General features: G+C 42.4%; 1 protein-coding gene across 3 annotated transcripts in view; it reads left to right on the top strand.

Moving 5' to 3' along the window:
* The window catches only part of ntmt1 (N-terminal Xaa-Pro-Lys N-methyltransferase 1), a 128,988-nt gene that overhangs the window by 43,621 nt on the left and 66,749 nt on the right, over positions 1–18,618 (top strand). For all 3 annotated transcript variants that reach the window (XM_062959945.1, XM_062959946.1, XM_062959943.1), the window contains one exon: positions 8,288–8,381. The gene's annotated coding sequence lies outside the window, so the exon portion shown is untranslated. The remainder of the gene's footprint in view (positions 1–8,287; positions 8,382–18,618) is intronic.

Below are 18,618 nucleotides of genomic sequence, written 5' to 3'. Positions count from 1 at the left end.
TCTCTCTCTCTCTCTTTCGTTCCTTTTCCCCCTGAAGCCCTGGGTGCCAAATCCGCACAATGTTCTGCTCGTGATGGAGGAGGGAGGGGGGGGGGAGGGAGGCAGGGGCCTTTGAAGCCTCCAAAGGGTAAGGGCCGTTGCCGCCGGCAACCGCCTCCTGATTGGCGGCTGGCCCTGGGCTCCTCTGGTCCTTCCTGGCTGGGGATGCAGTGATGATTAATGAGCCAGCCCGGCTGCTGCTGCTGCTGCTGCTGCGGCGGCTGCGGCTGCTCCTTGTTGTTGTCGCTCTCAGTTGAAGAGATGATGATGATGCTGATGCTGCTGATGCTGCCGGTGAGAAGGGAGAGCCCGAGGAGGAGGAGGAGGAGGAAGAAGGCGCTGCCAGCCCCACGTCCTTCCCTTTCCCCCTTCCCCTTCTCCATCCTTTTTCCCTCTTCCCCTTCCTGCTTTCCCTCTTTCCTTCCTCTTTGGTCCTCCTTTCACCGCCCTTGATTCCTTTTTGACTTTCTCTCTCCCCCTGGATTTGACTTTCCCCGTCTTTCTCTTGCTTGCCTTCCTTCCTTGTTCTCTCTCTTTCCTTTCCTCCCTTCCTTCCACCTTCTACTTCCTTTCTTTTCTTTTTTAATAATTCCTTTCCCCTTTATTTTTTAGTTTTTTTATTCCTTCCCTCTTTTTTTCTGATTTTGGCCCATTTATTTCTGTATCTTTCCTTCCTTCCCCTTTTTTGGCCCACCCATTTTTCTGTTTACCCTTCCTTCCCTCCCTCCCTCCCTCCCTCCTTTTTTTGGCCAACCCATTTCCTATTTCCCCCTTCCTTCCTTCCTTCCTTCCTTCCTTCCTTCCTTCCTTCCTTCCTTCCTTCCTTCCTTTCTTCCCTTTTTGGCCAACCCATTTTCCTGTTTCCCTTCATTTCCTTCCTTCCTTCCTTCCTTCCTTCCTTCCTTCCTTCCTTCCTTCCTTCCTTCCTTCCCCTTTTGGCCGACCCATTTTCCTATTTCCCCTTCCTTCCTTCCTTCCTTCCTTCCTTCCTTCCTTCCTTCCTTCCTTCCTTCCTTCTGCCAACCTATTTCTATATCTTTCCTTTGGCCAACCCATTTTCCTATTTCCTCTTCCCCTCTTTCTTCCTTCCTTCCTCCCTCCCTCCCTCCCTCCTTCCTTTCTCTCTTCCTTCCTTCCTTCTTTCTTTCCTTCCTTCCTCCCTCCCTCCCTCCCTTCCTTCCTTCCTTCTGCCAACCTATTTCTATATTTTTCCTTTGGCCAACTCATTTTCCTATTTCCTCTTCCCTTCTTTCTTTCTTCCCTTCCTTCCTTCCTTCCTTCCTTCCTTCCTTCCTTCCTTCCTTCCTTCCTTCTTCCCTTCCTTCCTTCTCTCCTTCCTTCCTTCCTTCCCTTTTTTGACTGACTCATTTTCCTATTTCCTCTTCCCTTTTTCCTTCCTTCCTTCCTTCTTTCCTTCCTTCCCTTTTTTGGTCGACCCATTTTCCTATTTCCTTTTCCTTCCTTCCTTCCTTTCTTCCCTTCCTTTCTTCTTTCGTTCCTTCCTTCCTTCTTTCCTCCCTCCCTCCCCTCCCTTCCTTTCTCTCTTCCTTCCTTCTTTCTTTCTTTCCTTCCTCCCTTCCTCCCTCCCTTCCTTCCTTCCTTCCTTCCTTTTTTCCTTCCTTCCTTTTTTTCTTCCTTCCCTTTTTTCCTTCCTCCCTTCCTCCCTCCCTCCCTTCCTTCCTTCCTTTTTTCCTTCCTTCCTTTTTTTCTTCCTTCCCCTTTTTTCCTTCCTTCCTTCCTTCCTTCCTTCCTTCCTTCCTTCCTTCCTTCCTTCCTTCCTTCCTTCCTCCCTCCCTCCCTCCCTCCCTCCCCTCCCTCCCTTCCTTCCTTCCTTTAGCCAACCTATTTCTATATCTTTCCTTTGGCCAACCCATTTTCCTATTTCTCCTCCCTTCCTCCCAATTTTAGTCAACTTATTTCTATATTTTCTCTTCCTTCCTTTCTTCTTTCACTTTTTGGTCAAAACATTTTCTTACATCTCCCTCCCCTCCCTCCTTCCTTCCCTTTCTCCATTCCTTCCTTCTGTTTTTAGCCAACCTAGTTCTATATCTTCCCTTTGGCCAACTCATTTCCCTATCCTCCCTCCCTCCTTCCTTCCTTCCTTCCTTCCTTCTTTCCTTCTTCCTGTTTTGGCCAACCTATTCCCCATGTCTCCTCCCTCCTTTTCTTCTTTCCTTCCATTTTAGGGGGATCTATTTCCCCCGTTTCCTCTTCCTTCTTTCCTTCTGTCCATCCTTCCCCTTTCCACCATTCCTCTATTTTTTCCTTCTCCGCTCTATCCCGTCCTACAGTAAAACTGGCTCCTTCCTGACCTCCTTCTCTCCATCCTTTTCTTCTCTCCATTCGTATTTTACAAGTCACATGCATTTGGGGAAATGTTCCCCACTTCCAAGGATTTCTATGGCTGGGAATGAATGCGAACCCAGAGCCCTAACCCAGTACTCCAATCACTACAAGCCCATTGACTCAGATTCATCAATAAATGTCTTTAAAAGGTTGGACTACAATCCGGAGTGGATTTACAGCTGTTGCATCCAAGCAGAACAATATCCAGCTAATATAACTGATGCAGAACAACTCCATAGAGAGGAGAGAAAATGGTTTCAAAAATGAAATAAGGCCTTTAAGGACCATTCATGCTGTCCAACCCCATTCTAATATGCAGGAAAACACAATCCGATCCCTCCCGATAGATGTCAATGGTATGATATGTTGTTATTATTATTTTATTATGACACAGCAAACAAGATAGATTGTAATCCACCCTGAGTCCCCTTCGGGGTGAGAAGGGCGGAATATAAATACTGTAAATAAATAAATAAATAAATAAATAAATAAATAAATGTGCTGGATTTCATATCACAAAATCACAAGTCGAACACTTCCCAAGTGTCTAGGACTGTGTGATGTATTTTCGGATGATGCGTGCAGATCCCAGTCGGGTGGCCTTTTGCAGTTGGCAGATTGTAATTTTGTCAATGTCTATTGTTTCCAAATGCCGGCTGAGATCTTTTGATGTGCCCATCACCACCGGGACCACCTGCACTGGTTTCTGCCAGAGTCTTTGAAGTTCAATCTTGAGGTCCTGATAGCGGCTGAGTTTTTCCTGTTGTTTTTCGTCAATGCGACTGTCACCTGGGATGGCGACATCAATGATCCCAACCTTTTTCTTTTCCACAACTGTGATGTCTGGTGTGTTGTGTTCCAGAACTTTGTCAGTCTGGATTCGGAAGTCCCACAGTATCTTTGCGTGCTCATTTTCCAAGACTTTTGCAGGTTTGTGATCCCACCAGTTCTTTTCTGGTGGGAGGTGGTACTTGAGGCATAAGTTCCAATGGATCATTTGGGCCACAGAGTTTTGCCTCTGTTTGTAGTCTGTCTGTGCCATTTTCTTACAGCAGCTGAGGATATGATCAATGGTTGTTTCTTCTTCTTCTTCTTCTTCTTCTTCTTCTTCTTCTTCTTCTTCTTCTTCTTCTTCTTCTTCTTCTTCTTCTTCTTCTTCTTCTTCCCTCCTACAGTCCAAAGGATTGTGAACTGGCCCCCTGCTTAAAAAGTTTGGGGACCCTTGGAGTAGATAGATCCCACCCCCACCATCCCACCCTTTTGTCTTTTGCATCCACTTCTTTGCAAACGAACAAATTAATGGGAGCAAAATCTTGTTTTTCTCCCTTTCGACTTGGGATTGGAGAAGCGGCGGCGCAGCCCTGTCCCTGAAGCAGATGTGCGGATGAGGAAAGGCATCTATTTATAAAGCGCAGCCTTCCCTTTCTGAGTCACAGCCGCCTTTTGAAGGGCCCAGCTGCTCCCTCCCCGCTTCAAACAGCTCCCAGAGAGAACTACATCTCCCAAGGCAAAGGTCGCAGGGCAGATATTTCCCTTCCTGACAGACCGGCAGATGGGTTCCTTGCTGCCTTCCAGCTTGGCTCCATCTTTCTCTTCTCCTTTTCTTTTCCCCCTTTTCTTTTCCTTTTCTTCCTTCTTTTTAATAGTTACAGTAGAGTCTCACTTATCCAACATAACGTTATCCAAGCCTCTGGATAATCCAAGCCATTTTTGTAGTCAATGTTTTCAATATACAGTAGAGTCTCACTTATCCAACACTCGCTTATCCAACATTCTGGATTATCCAACACATTTTTGTAGTCAATGTTTTCAATATATCATGATATTTTGGTGCTAAATTCATAAATACAGTAATTACTACATAGCATTACTGCGTATTGAACTACTTTTTCTGCCAAATTTGTTGTCTAACATGATGTTTTGGTGCTTAATTTGTAAAATCATAACCCAATTTAATGTTTAATAGGCTTTTCTTTAATGCCTCCTTATTATCCAACATATTCGCTTATCCAACATTCTGCCAGCCCGTTTATGTTGGATAAGTGAGACTCTACTGTATCGTGATATTTGGTGCTAAATTCGTAAATACAGTACAGTAGAGTCTCACTTATCCAAGCTAAGGCTGGCAGAACGTTGGATAAGCGAATATGTTGGATAATAAGGAGAGATTAAGGAGAAGCCTATTAAACATCAAATTAAGTTATGATTTTACAAATTAAGCACCAAAACATCATATTATACAACAAATTTGACAGAAAATGTAGTTCAATATGCAGTAATGCTACGTAGTAATTACTGTATTTACGAATTTAGCACCAAAATATCACGATATATTGAAAACATTGACTACAAAATTGCGTTGGATAATCCAGAACGTTGGATAAGCGAATGTTGGATAAGTGAGACTCTACTGTATCTATCTATTATCCATCTATCTATCTATTGGAGCCCCCGGTGGCATAGTGGCTTAAAACCTTGTGACCTGAAAGCTGCCAGGTTCGAATCCCACCCAGGGAGAGCGCGGATAAGCTCCCTCTCTCAGCTCCAGCTCCATGCAGGAACATGAAGCCTTCCACAAGGATGGTAAAAACATCAAAACATCCGGGCAATGTCCCCTGGGCAACGTCCTTGCAGACAGCCAATTCTCTCACACCAGAAGTGACTTGCAGTTTCTCAAGTCACTCCTGACACGAAAAAAAAAAATGTTTTAAATAACAATATTAATAATTATTAAGTATTATTGATATTATATTATACATCTGTGTTTATTATAATCATCATCATCATCATCGTCACAAGGATGGTAAAAACATCTAAACATCCGGGCAATGTCCCCTGGGCAACGTCCTTGCAGACAGCCAATTCTCTCACACCAGAAGCGACTTGCAGTTTCTCAAGTCACTCCTGACATGAAAAAAAAATCATTTTAAATAACAATATTAATAATTATTAAGTATTATTGATATTATATTATACAGTAGAGTCTCACTTATCCAACACTCGCTTATCCAACATTCTGGATTATCCAACGCATTTTTGTAGTCAATGTTTCAATACATCGTGATATTTTGGTGGTAAATTCGTAAATACAGTAATTACTACGCAACATTACTGCATATTGAACTACTTTTTCTGTCAAATTTGTTGTATAACATGATGTTTTGGTGCTTAATTTGTAAAATCATAACCTAATTTGATGTTTAATAGGCTTTTCCTTAATGCCTCCTTATTATCCAACATATTCGCTCATTCAACATTCTGCCGGCCCGTTTAGCTTGGATAAGTGAGACTCTACTGTATTTATAATTGTTATTATTATTATTATATATGATAACATATATATAAATATTTGACTGGAGCAAAACTCATACTCGATGGGATGAACCAATGGTTAAAACTGGGTTGCTGTGAGTTTTCTGGGCTAGATAGCCATGCTCCAGAAGCATTCTCTCCTGACCTTTCTCCCACATCTATGGCAGGCATCCTCAGAGGTTGTGAGGTCTGTTGGAAACTAGGCAAGTGGAGTCTGCCTATCTATCTGCTCTGGTCATGGTCCAGAAGCATTCTCTCCTGGCATTTCGCCCACATTTTTGGCAGGCATTGTCAGAGGTTGTGAGGTCTGTTGGAAACTAGGCAAGTGGGGTTTATCTATCTATTATCCAGCTATTTATCTATTGGAGCCCCCGGTGGCATAGTGGGTTAAAGCCTTGTGATGTGAAGATTGGGTTGCTGACCTGAAAGCTGCCAGGTTCGAATCCCACCCGGGGAGAGCGCGGATGAGCTCCCTCTCTCAGCTCCAGCTCCAGCTCCATGTGGGGACATGAGAGAAGCCTCCCACAAGGATGGTAAAAACATCAAAACATCCGGCAACGTCCTTGCAAAGGGCCAATTCTCTCACACCAGAAGCGACTTGCAGTTTCTCAAGTTGCTCCTGACATGAAAAAAAATCGTGTATGTTGATCTGTATTAATATCTATCTTTCTCTCTGCATCAATCTCTTTCTATCTGTCTCAATTGATTGATCTATCTGTGTATTTATCTGTGTGATATTGAGCTAGCTAGCTGTCTTTGAAGGTGGTAGTGGGTCCTACTAAGGAACGCCAAGGAAAAGGTGGTTTTCCCAGGGCGGTTGGAGGCACCTTTCCATCCATATGGATGCTCTGGCTCAGCCTGGCCTGGCATTCATTCCTCCCTCCGCCTCCTTCTCTCTCTCTTTCGTTCCCCGCTTCCTCTCCGGTGGAGCATTGATTTTTCCATCCGTCAGCAAAGAAAACGCCGGAGGAAAATGAAAGCGCCTCCTCGGCATCGATCCGTAGTGGGCCTCGGGTCAGGGAGGGATCATGGCCCAAACAGAAGGCTGCAGGAGGGTGAGGCGGCCGCTTCAGGAAACCTCAGGATTCGCACTCGCCATATATAGATATATACACACATACACACATTCTATTATGTCTCATATTCGGCTCCAGAGACATATGAAAGTATTTTGCGTAGGCTGCTAGAAGCTGAAGGGACCCCAAAAGGCCATCCCGTCCAACCCCAATAATGTGTTTATTTTGTTGGCCGGGATCACAGGGTTGTTATATGTTTTCCGGGCTGTGTGGCCATGTTCCAGAAGCATTCTCTCCTGACGTTTCACCCACATCTATGGCAGGCATCCTCAGAGATGTGAGGTATGGAGAAACTAAGCAAGGAAGGTTTATATATATCTGTGGAAAGTCCAGGGTGAGAGAAGAACTCTTAATAATCTATATATATATATAAAAGAGTGATGGCATCACGGCGATTCACAAAACAACAAAACTACAGGCCCCCCAACCTCGAAATTTGACAACGCAACCTATCATCCACGCCTCTAGGTTGATACAACAACAAAAAAGAAAAATAAAGTCCCAATTAGAGAGAGAGAGGAATAATTGCTTTTATCCAATTGCTGCCAGTTAGAAGGCTAAGCTCCTCCAACTTGGTCTCCTAGCAACCCAATAAAAAACAATAAAAAAACACTAAAAAATAATTAAAAACACTAAAAAATTAACACAATAAAATACTATAATAACAGAAAATAACTAAAAATAGTACAAGAAAATAATAAAATATAATAAATAAAAAGATAACTTACAATAAAATTAATTTAAAAATACAAATAACGTCAAATAAAAATTACACAACAATTTTTAACCAATACCATCACCAATTGTATATTGTATATTGATAATCTTACATTATCTGCTTAGAACTGGATTATATGAGGCCCCTTCTTCACAGATGTATAAAATGCACACTGAAGTGGATTATATGGCAGTGTGGAGTCAAGATAATCCAGTGCAAAGCAGATAATATAAGATTATAAATGGGTTATATAGCTGTGTGGAAGGGCCCTGAGTCTACACTGCCAGTGCAAATTAGATAATCTGTGGAAGAAGCCTGAGGCCTAAATCTGCCTGTCCCCTAACTGAACCCTGGCTGTCCCTTGGCTGAGTTGGTTGCTAGGAGACCAAGTGGGCAGAGATTAGCCCTCTAAACTGGCAGCAATTGGATAAAAACAATTATTGCTCTCCCTCTAATTAGGACTTTATTTTTCTTTTCTTTTTGTTGTATCAACCTAGAGGCGTGGATGATGGGTTGTGTTGTCAAATTTCGAGGTTGGGGGGGCCTGTAGTTTTGTTGTTTTGTGGGTCGCCGTGATGCCATCACTCTTTTATATATCTAGAGATTCATGTTATTGTTCGTTACTTTCTTGCACAGTGGTATGTTTGTTCGTCCTTCACTCATGTTACATGTTTTTTTTTCTTTTTAATAATAAACTTTAATTAAAAAAAAATATTTAGAGCAATAGTAATGACAACAAACAGTAACTAATTATATAATGATTAATGATAATAACTATGCATTTTATTTATTACAGATGCAGACCGGTATGGTTTTTAAGGAAGTAACTCCCCACGATCTTCCACCGGGAATAAAAGCCTATCTGCAAAAGAGAAGCCTTGGGATTCAAGGTAGGCAGGCCTGGGGTTTTCCAAGCCTCGTCTTTTCCCCTGCGCTTTCTGCCCATCTCCTTTCTTTTCACTAGAGGCTGCTCACTTTCACTCCTTCCGCCCTCGCACAGGTCCCGTTTTCTCTTGCCTCTCTGCTCCTTTTATCCTCCTTTTAACCTCAGGTTAGCTTCGCCTTGCTATATACACCAAACTGCACACACGTTGAAGTCTTTTGAGTTGATTAGAAAATTGAAGAGAAAATTAAAAAAGAGGATGAGAAAGATAAGAAGGAAAAAAAATTTAATAGACATGCTATTAACAGCAGCTAGATTATTAATTGCAAAATATTGGAAAGGAGAAATGAAAATACAAATTAATGAATGGTATAAAGAAGTTTGGCGAATGGCACTGAATGACAAGCTAACATCAAATTTAAAAGTAAAGAAGGGATTATGGAAAAAAAAATGATTTTGAAAGTATTTGGAGAAAATTTCTAGAAAAATTATTGGAAAAAGAAGATGGGAATTTACCTCCAAATGAAGAATTGAACTTTTGGTGGGACTACAGAAGAAGAGATGGCTCTGGGGAAGGGGAGCACAGGGGTGGATGTAAATAAAAGAGGGGGAAATGTATAGAATATGTTTATATAATTGTAACTTTTTCTCAATAATAACAATAAAAAATATTTTTAAAAAAAAGAAAATTGAAGAGAAAAGGTTCTGTAAAAGCAAAAATGGTTACAAAATAAAGCCATAGAGAATAAATCCAGAAATCACGAGGAATAAACAAGGTCCCACTAGAGCAGGGGTCCCCAAACTAAGGCCCGGGGGCCGGATGACCCTCCAAGGTCATTTACCTGGCCTCCACCCTCGGTTTTATAATATAATATTTTTATATCATTTTTAATAATATATTGTACAGTAGAGTCTCACTAATCCAAGCCTCGCTTATCCAAGCCTCTGGATAATCCAAGCCATTTTTGTAATCAATGTGTTCAATATATCGTGATATTTTGGTGCTAAATTCGTAAATACAGTAATTACAACATAACATTACTGCGTATTGAACTACTTTTTCTGTCAAATTTGTTGTATAACATGAAGTTTTGGTGCTTAATTTGTGAAATCATAACCTAATTTGATGCTTAATAGGCTTTTCCTTAATCCCTCCTTATTATCCAAGATATTCGCTTATCCAAGCTTCTGCTGGCCCGTTTAGCTTGGATAAGTGAGACTCTACTGTATTTACATATAAGATTGATAATAATATTATAATATTATACAATATAATACTAATACCAGATAATATCACCAGAGCTGCCGGTGGAGTAGTGGGTTAAAGCCTTGTGACTTAAAGGTTGGGTTGCTGACCGGAAGGCTGCCAGGTTCGAATCCCACCCGGGGGGAGTGCGGATGAGCTCCCTCTATCAGCTCCAGCTCCATGCGGGTCACGAGAGAAGCCTCCCACAAGGATGGTAAAGACATCAAAACATCCGGGTGTCCCCTGGGCAACGTCCTTGCAGACAGCCAATTCTCTCACTCCAGAAGCGACTTGCAGTTTCTCAAGTCGCTCCTGTCATGAAAATAAAAACAAAACAAAACCAGATAATAATATTAATTATAAGTAATATATTACATATAATATTACAGTATAGTGCAGGAGTCCCCAAACTAAGGCCTGGGGGCCAGATGCAGCCCTTCAAGGTCATTTACCCCTCCGTTTTATAATATAATATTTTATATCATTTTTAATAATATATTGTATATACATATAATATTGACAATAATATTATAACGTTATACAATATAATATTAATAATAATACCATATAATATTAATTATATGTTATAGATTACATATAATATTACAGTATAGTGGTATAGTTCAATATCTATATATGTAAAAGAGTGATGGCATCAGGGCAGCGGACAAAACAACAAAACTACAGGCCCCCCAACCTCGAAATTTGACAACACAACCCATCATCCACGGCTCTAGGTTGATACAACAAAAAGAAAAGAAAAATAAAGACCTAATTAGAGGGAGAGGAATAATTGTTTTTATCCAATTGCTGCCAGTTACAAGGCTAAGTTCCGCCCACTTGGTCTCCTAGCAACCTACTCAGCCCAGGGGACAGGCACAAGAGTTTGGAGAGACCCCTAAGGGCCATCCAGCCCAACCCTTTCTACTATGCAGCAGGACACAATCCAAGCATTCACAACACATGGACAACGTATAAATACTATACACTACTACACAGGGACATAGACCCCCTCTACCCTCACCACTTTCAGAGTACACAAACAACCAAATGCATACTAAACATAAAGACAACCATACAACAGACATTCAATACCACCACTACCTCAACAATTTCTCACCAACACCACCAGACAACAACACAGCAACGCATGGCCGGGCACAGCTAGTAATAATAATAATAGTAGTAGTAGTAGTAGTAGTAGTAGTAATAATAATAATAATAATAATACAGGGTTTTGGAACACAATACTCCTGACCTCACAATTGTGTTAAAAAACAAAGTATGGATTGTCGATGTTGCAATCCCAGGTGAGAGAAGGATTGAGGAGAAACAACTGGAAAAGCTGACACGATATGAGGATTCAAAGATCAAATTACAAAGACTCTGGCACAAGCCAGTCAAGGTGGTCCCAGTGGTGATCGGCACACTGGGTGCAGTGCCTAAAGACCTTGGCCTGCACTTAAACACAATCGGCGCTGACACAATCCCTACCTGCCAGCTGCAGAAGGCCACCTTACTGGGATCTGCGCGCATTATTCGCCGATACATCACACAGTCCTAGACACTTGGGAAGTGTCCGATGTGGGATCCAATACAACAGCCCGCAGAGTATCTGCTGTGGACTCATCTCGTTGTATTTCAAATAATAATAATAATAACTGCAAAAGGCCACCCTACTGGGATCTGCACGCATCATCCGAAAATACATCACACAGTCCTAGACACTTGGGAAGTGTTCGACTTGTGATTTTGTGAAATGAAATCCAGCATATCTATCTTGTTTGCTGTATCATACAATAAAATAATAATAATAAGGGTTGTAAGAGAAGAAGAGACCCCTTGGGTCATGTAGCCCAACCCCCTTGTGCCATGGGGGCCGGATAAATGGCTTTGATGGGCCGCATCCGGCCCCCGGGCCTTAGTTTGGGGACCCCTGCACTAGAGCATGATAAAGTCCCAAGAACATGAACACAAAAGCTGCAAAGTAATCCAGGAAAACGAGAGCTTGCTTCTTGGTTGAACGAAAGTTGCTTTGACAAAGGTTTGTCTCCAAACACCCTTTGCAAAGCATTTATTTGGCCTCTAGCCTCCCTTTTGTTTGCAATTCTCACACTCCTCCGAACCCTGAATTCCAATCAGTCAGCTCGATCTAGGGAACCTGTTTCGTCAAGGTCAGCTTGTTCGTTAGTTTGCTGAGCCTCATTATCAGACTGAGAACTGTCCTCCTTTTCCAAGTCCATTTGCACCTGGCTAGTTTCAGTATCAACAACATCATTCCTTGCTGTGTGGGAAAATGAACTAGCTCTCCCTGTTCCTCATCTTCTACAACTGGGACATTTTGAAGTCACAACACTCAGCTGTCTGCAAATGTGTGATACTGCAATGTGTTAGTTTGGTGGAGTCTCCTTCTCCTGTGTCCTTATGCCCATCTGTCGGGAAGGTTTGAGTGGGGCCGTCCTATAGAATGGGGTTGGACTGGATGGCCCTTGGGGTCCCCTGTAAGTCAAGGATTCTCTATGTATTTTCTATATCTATACCTACCATATATCTATCTATTTATCCAACACATTGATGGCTGGATGGCCTTCTATCAGGAGGGCTCAGATTGTGTCTCCTTACAAATTAGAATGCTGGACGATGCCCCTTTGGGTTTCCCTCCAATTCTGTGATTCTACATATATTATCTATAACTATACCTACCATATTTTTATCTATCTGTTGACCATGTCTATGCCTGGATGGCCTTCTATTGGGAGGGCTCAGATTGTGTCTTCCTGCAAATTAGAATGGGGCTGGATTGGATGGTCCTTGGGGTTCTGTCTAAAATTCTATATGTATTATCTATATCTATACTTACCATATATCTGTCTATCGACTATCTATGGCTGGATGGTCTTCTATTGGGAGGGCTCGGATTGTGTCTTCATGCACAATCCGAATGGGGTTGGACTGGGTCACCTTTGGTGCGTCTTTGCACTCTAGGATTCTAGGGAGGCCGTTAAACAGAGGCGGTGGGGCCTTCTGTCGGGAGGGATCGGATTGTGGTGTGAACAGATTTGGACTCGATGGCCTTTGGGGGTCTCTTCCCACTCTGGGATTCTAGGGAAGCCTTTTAAGCGGGTGGGGCATCTGTCGGGAGGGATCGGATTGTGGCTTCTTCCTGCATTGCAGATTGGGGTTGGTCTGGATGAGCTTCCAGTAGCCATTTGAGTGTCGAACTACATTCCCTTCAGAGGTCTTTTTCGTGGATGGCGAGGAAAGAAGATTCCCCCCATAAAGGGGAAGGGACACTCTGGAGGTGAAGTGTCCCCTCAAAGGAGCCCTCCTCCTCCTCCTCTCCACCTGCATCCCCTCTAGGCATTTCCTGGGTCCTCGGCATGACTTGATGGTCTCCCTACCCCACAAGTCCCTTCGTTTCAATAGTGTTAGCTAGCATACATTGCTTTGTTTATCTGGAATATGTCTTCTCTAGGCCTTTTCTTGGATCTCTATTTGCTCTTCTCCACGGTTTTGTGGACACACGCTCTCTCTATCCATTTCCTTGGTCCTCCAGCTCATCTGTATACCAATATCAGCTTCAAAGTGTGCTGTCTTTCCATGGTTATCTATGGTTTCATAGATAACCATGGAAACCTTCTCTGGGCGTTTTTTAGGTCCTGCAACAGAGAGCCTCTCTGGAAATTGTATTGGTCCCCCAGCACAACTCTATGGTTCCCTTTGACACAGCGAGCCCTTTGTTTGCATCAGTTTGGCAGTTACCCACACTTTTGTTGACCCCCTCTAGGCCTTTCTTAGGTCCTCCGGTGCAACTCTGTGGTTTCCTTCGAAGCCGCGAGTCTTTGTTTGCATCAGTTTGGCAGTCACCTACACTTTTGTTGACCCCCCTAGGCCTTTCCTAGGTCCTCTGGTGCAACTGATTCCTTTGAAGCCGCGAGTATTTGTTTGCATCGGTTTGGCAGTTACCCACACTTTTGTTGATCTCCCTAGGCCTTTCCTAGGTCCTCCAGTGCAACTCTATGGTTTCTTTCGAAGCCACGAGTCTTTGTTTGCATCAGTTTGGCAGTTACCTACACTTTTGTTGATCCCCCTAGGCCTTTCCTAGGTCCTCTGGTGCAACTGGTTTCCTTTTAAGCCGCGAGTATTTGTTTGCATCGGTTTGGCAGTTACCCACACTTTTGTTGATCTCCCTAGGCCTTTCCTAGGTCCTCCAGTGCAACTCTATGGTTTCTTTCGAAGCCACGAGTCTTTGTTTGCATCAGTTTGGCAGTTACCTACACTTTTGTTGACCCCCCTAGGCCTTTCCTAGATCCTCCGGTGCTACCCTATGGTTTCCTTCGAAGCCGCGAGTCCTTTGTTTGCATTGTTGACCCTCCTCTAGGCCTTTCCTAGGTCCTCCGGTGCAACTCTTATGCTGTTCTTGCCTGGAATTTCCATAGGGTTCAATAAGCTATACAGCAAATGGATTCATTCAAGGTGGTGCAGTGTTACTACTTATGTGCAAAATAGGAAGGTTTCAGGAGCTGTTTAGAGAAGCAAGCAACGTACTGCAAGGCGGGAATGCGGCGGAGTTGCCAAAGCCTCAACTTTTATATATATATATATATATATATATATATATATATATATATACATGGAGCACAGCGCAGAGGAGAGCAGGAAAGGCGAGGAAAGCCAACCCGGTTGCCATAGCAGCGAGGAACAGGAAGCGGAGAGAAAATAGCAGCAGCAGCAGCAGCATCATCGTGTTCTGCTGAGGCCTGCAAGAGCCAGCTTCACCCCCCTTGCATTCGTTCTGGAGTTCCTTAGTTCCTTCTTTCTTTCTCTCTCTTGTCCTTTCCTGCACCACTTTGCAAATTCACTTCTCTGGCCCTGATCCAACTCCTCTTGGCTTGCAAAATATTTACATTATTATCATTATTTTGATTATTATTATTAATATTTAACATTACTGTTAGTATTTTTTGCTACAAATTTGATGCTATCGTTATCACATGTTTAATAAGAATACTATTGTAGCAATATATTTTTTTTAAATACATTTTTATTGAAAGAAAATAGAAAAAAACAGTTTCTATATATATAAAAGGGTAATGAAATTTCGGCCTAGGACAAAACAACAAAGCTACATATCCCAGAAACACTAAACTTGGCAGCACAACCCCTCATCCATGCCTCTACGTTCATACCACAAAAAGAAAAGAAAAATAAAGTCCTCATTAGAGGGAGAGGAATAATTGTTTTTATTCCAATTACTGCCAGTTAGAAGGCTAAGCTCCGCCCACTTGGTCTCCTAGCAACCCACTCAGCCCAGGGGACAGGCAGAGTTAGGCCTCACTTTGGCCTCTTCCACACTGCCTATAAAATACAGATTATCTGCCTCTACGTTCATACAACAAAAAGCTCCAGCTACTCCAGAAAATGGCCAGGCTTTGAGACTGCAAGGCTATTCACTGCTATTCCACCTGGCCAACAAAGGATTCCCATAAGTCACAGCAACACGTGGCCGGGCAAAGCTAGTATATACATAAAAGTGGGGAAACAATGTAGGTATAGGAAAGTAGGAAAACAGCATAAGAGAACTGGAAAAAAGAAAATAATAATAATAATAATAATAATAATAGATGAATAAAAAAGGGGGAGGGAGGGAGGAGGAGTAATAATAATAATCATTACTATTGTTATTTAAAAATAGATGATGATGATGTATTAAGAATTATTGATATTATATTATAATCTGTGTTTATCATCATCATCATCTATTTTTAAATAACAATAGTAATGATTATTAAGTATTATTGATATTATATTATAATCTGTGTTTATTATCATCATCATGATAATAAACACAGATTATAATATAATATCAATAATACTTAATAATAATCATTACTATTATTATTTAAAAATAGATGATGATGATAATAAATACAGTGATGTCTTTTCTTACCGTGTTTCCCCGAAAATAAGACAGTGTCTTAAATTAATTTTTGCTCCCAAAGATGTGCTAGGTCTTACTTTCAGGGGCTGTCTTATTTTTCCATGAAGAAGAATTCACATTTATTGTTGAACAAAAAAATGAACATTTATTCTATACTGTACAGTAGTTGTCATCACAAACCAGCATAACCAGACAAACTGTGAATCCTATCAAGAATTTCTTGTTACTACCAATATTTCCATGTACAACAATCTATGGTACGTACATGGAGTTATGTTTGGTGGGCCTGCTTCCAAACAAAAACTTTGCTAGGTCTTACTTTCGGGGGAGGCCTTATATTTAGCAATTCAGCAAAACCTCTACTAGGTCTTACTTTCGGGGGAGGCCTTATATTTAGCAATTCAGCAAAACTTCTCTAGGTCTTACTTTCGGGGGAGGCCTTATATTTAGCAATTCAGCAAAACTTCTCTAGGTCTTACTTTCGGGGGAGGCCTTATATTTAGCAATTCAGCAAAACTTCTCTAGGTCTTACTTTCGGGGGAGGCCTTATATTTAGCAATTCAGCAAAACTTCTCTGGGTCTTACTTTCGGGGGAGGCCTTATATTTAGCAATTCAGCAAAACTTCTCTGGGTCTTACTTTCGGGGGAGGCCTTATATTTAGCAATTCAGCAAAACTTCTCTAGGTCTTACTTTCGGGGGAGGCCTTATATTTAGCAATTCAGCAAAACTTCTCTAGGTCTTACTTTCGGGGGAGGCCTTATATTTAGCAATTCAGCAAAACTTCTCTAGGTCTTACTTTCGGGGGAGGCCTTATATTTAGCAATTCAGCAAAACTTCTCTAGGTCTTACTTTCGGGGGAGGCCTTATATTTAGCAATTCAGCAAAACTTCTCTGGGTCTTACTTTCGGGGGAGGCCTTATATTTAGCAATTCAGCAAAACTTCTCTGGGTCTTACTTTCGGGGGAGGCCTTATATTTAGCAATTCAGCAAAACTTCTCTAGGTCTTACTTTCGGGGGAGGCCTTATATTTAGCAATTCAGCAAAACTTCTCTAGGTCTTACTTTCGGGGGAGGCCTTATATTTAGCAATTCAGCAAAACTTCTCTAGGTCTTACTTTCGGGGGAGGCCTTATATTTAGCAATTCAGCAAAACTTCTCTAGGTCTTACTTTCGGGGGAGGCCTTATATTTAGCAATTCAGCAAAACTTCTCTAGGTCTTACTTTCGGGGGAGGCCTTATATTTAGCAATTCAGCAAAACTTCTCTAGGTCTTACTTTCGGGGGAGGCCTTATATTTAGCAATTCAGCAAAACTTCTCTAGGTCTTACTTTCGGGGGAGGCCTTATATTTAGCAATTCAGCAAAACTTCTCTAGGTCTTACTTTCGGGGGAGGCCTTATATTTAGCAATTCAGCAAAACCTCTACTAGGTCTTATTTTCTGGGGATGTCTTATTTTCGGGGAAACAGGGTAGTTCTGTTGTGTGTGGCTCATGAAAATCCAGATGGGAGGAAAGAGAAAGAATGAAGGAAAGGAAGGGAAGGAGGAATGGAGCAGATGTTGTCATCTCCCCGCAACGCCTGACGCTCCCTGCCTTTGGTCTCTGGGACCTCCCAGAATCCTTTGCCAGATGGGGATTATGGGAGTTTAAGCCATGCAAGCCATATAAACAGCAGGGAGGTGGTGCAATTTTCGCACCAAAGAAAGAAAAGGTTTGTGTTTTGTTCTTTTTTGCACCGTGCATGGATGCTTGCAGGAATCAGGGCAGAAAGGAGGCGGTTGGCTTTCATGCGCAGGGAGGGAGGGACACATGGCCCACACATCCACCCTCCATCTGCAGAAAGGCCAAGCCGGTGGGTCGCAGCTGTCGGCCGGCGCCGGGGAGATGAATGCCGAGCGAGCGGGCCACAGCCAGCCCCCGTCCCCAAAGGGAAGGCAGGCAAGGCCTGGGCAATATATTAACTCCATGCAGCCCAGGCTGAGACCGCCTTCTTCTTCTCTTTCTTTCTCTTTCTCCACCGGCCTCAGCATCCCCCTGGGAAAGAGGTGGAAGGAGGAAAAGGAGGAGGAGGAGGAGGAGGAGAAGTGATTGGTGTTTGGGGGTTTAGAGAAGGACAGGAGAGAGGAAGAGGAGAAAGGGAGGAAAGAAGAGGAGGAAGAGAACTAGCAGGACAAGTGAAAGAGAAGGAAAGAGAAACACACTGTCCCCTCACTTATCACTGGAGTTAGGTTCCAGGACCACCCGCAATAAGTGAACATCCGCAAAGTAGAGACACTATATTTATTTTAATATTTATACATTACTAGCTGTGCCCGGCCACGCGTTGCTGTGGCGAAGCATGGTGGTATGGGAAATAAAGTATTGAGGAATTGGTGGTAGTTAAGGTCAAGGGTCAAGGTGTGGAGTCCAGATAATCCAGTTAAAGCAGATAATCTATATCTATAAAAGGGTAATGAAATTTCGGCCTAGGACAAAACAACAAAACTACACATCCCAGAAACACTAAACTTGGCAGCACAACCCCTCGTCCATGCCTCTACGTTCATACAACAAAAAGAAAAGAAAAGTAAAGTCCTAATTAGAGGGAGAGGAATAATTGTTTTTATCCAATTGCTGCCCGTTAGAAGGCTAAGTTCCGCCCACTTGGTTTCCTTGCAACCCACTCAGCCCAGGGGACAGGCAGAGTTAGGCCTCACTTAGGCCTCTTCCACACTGCCTATAAAATACAGATTATCTGATTTGAACTGGATTATATGGCAGTGTAGACTCAAGGCCCTTCCACACAGCTATATAACCCATTTATAGTGGACTTAATGTCATGGGAAAACCTTTACCCTTTACCTTAACTACCACCAATTCCTCAATACTTTATTTCCCATACCACCAGACTTCGCCACAGCAACGCGTGGCTGGTCACAGCTAGTAGCCTGTAGTTTTGTTGTTTTGTCTGGTGCCCTGATTCCATCATTGTTTTATATATAGAGATATATTATATATATCATACACACACACACACACATATATATATATATACATACATATGTAACAGACACACACAT

This window comes from Anolis carolinensis, unplaced genomic scaffold, assembly GCF_035594765.1.
Source record: "Anolis carolinensis isolate JA03-04 unplaced genomic scaffold, rAnoCar3.1.pri scaffold_7, whole genome shotgun sequence".
Classification (NCBI taxonomy): domain Eukaryota; kingdom Metazoa; phylum Chordata; class Lepidosauria; order Squamata; family Dactyloidae; genus Anolis; species Anolis carolinensis.
This window is presented reverse-complemented; position numbering and strand designations above follow the sequence as displayed.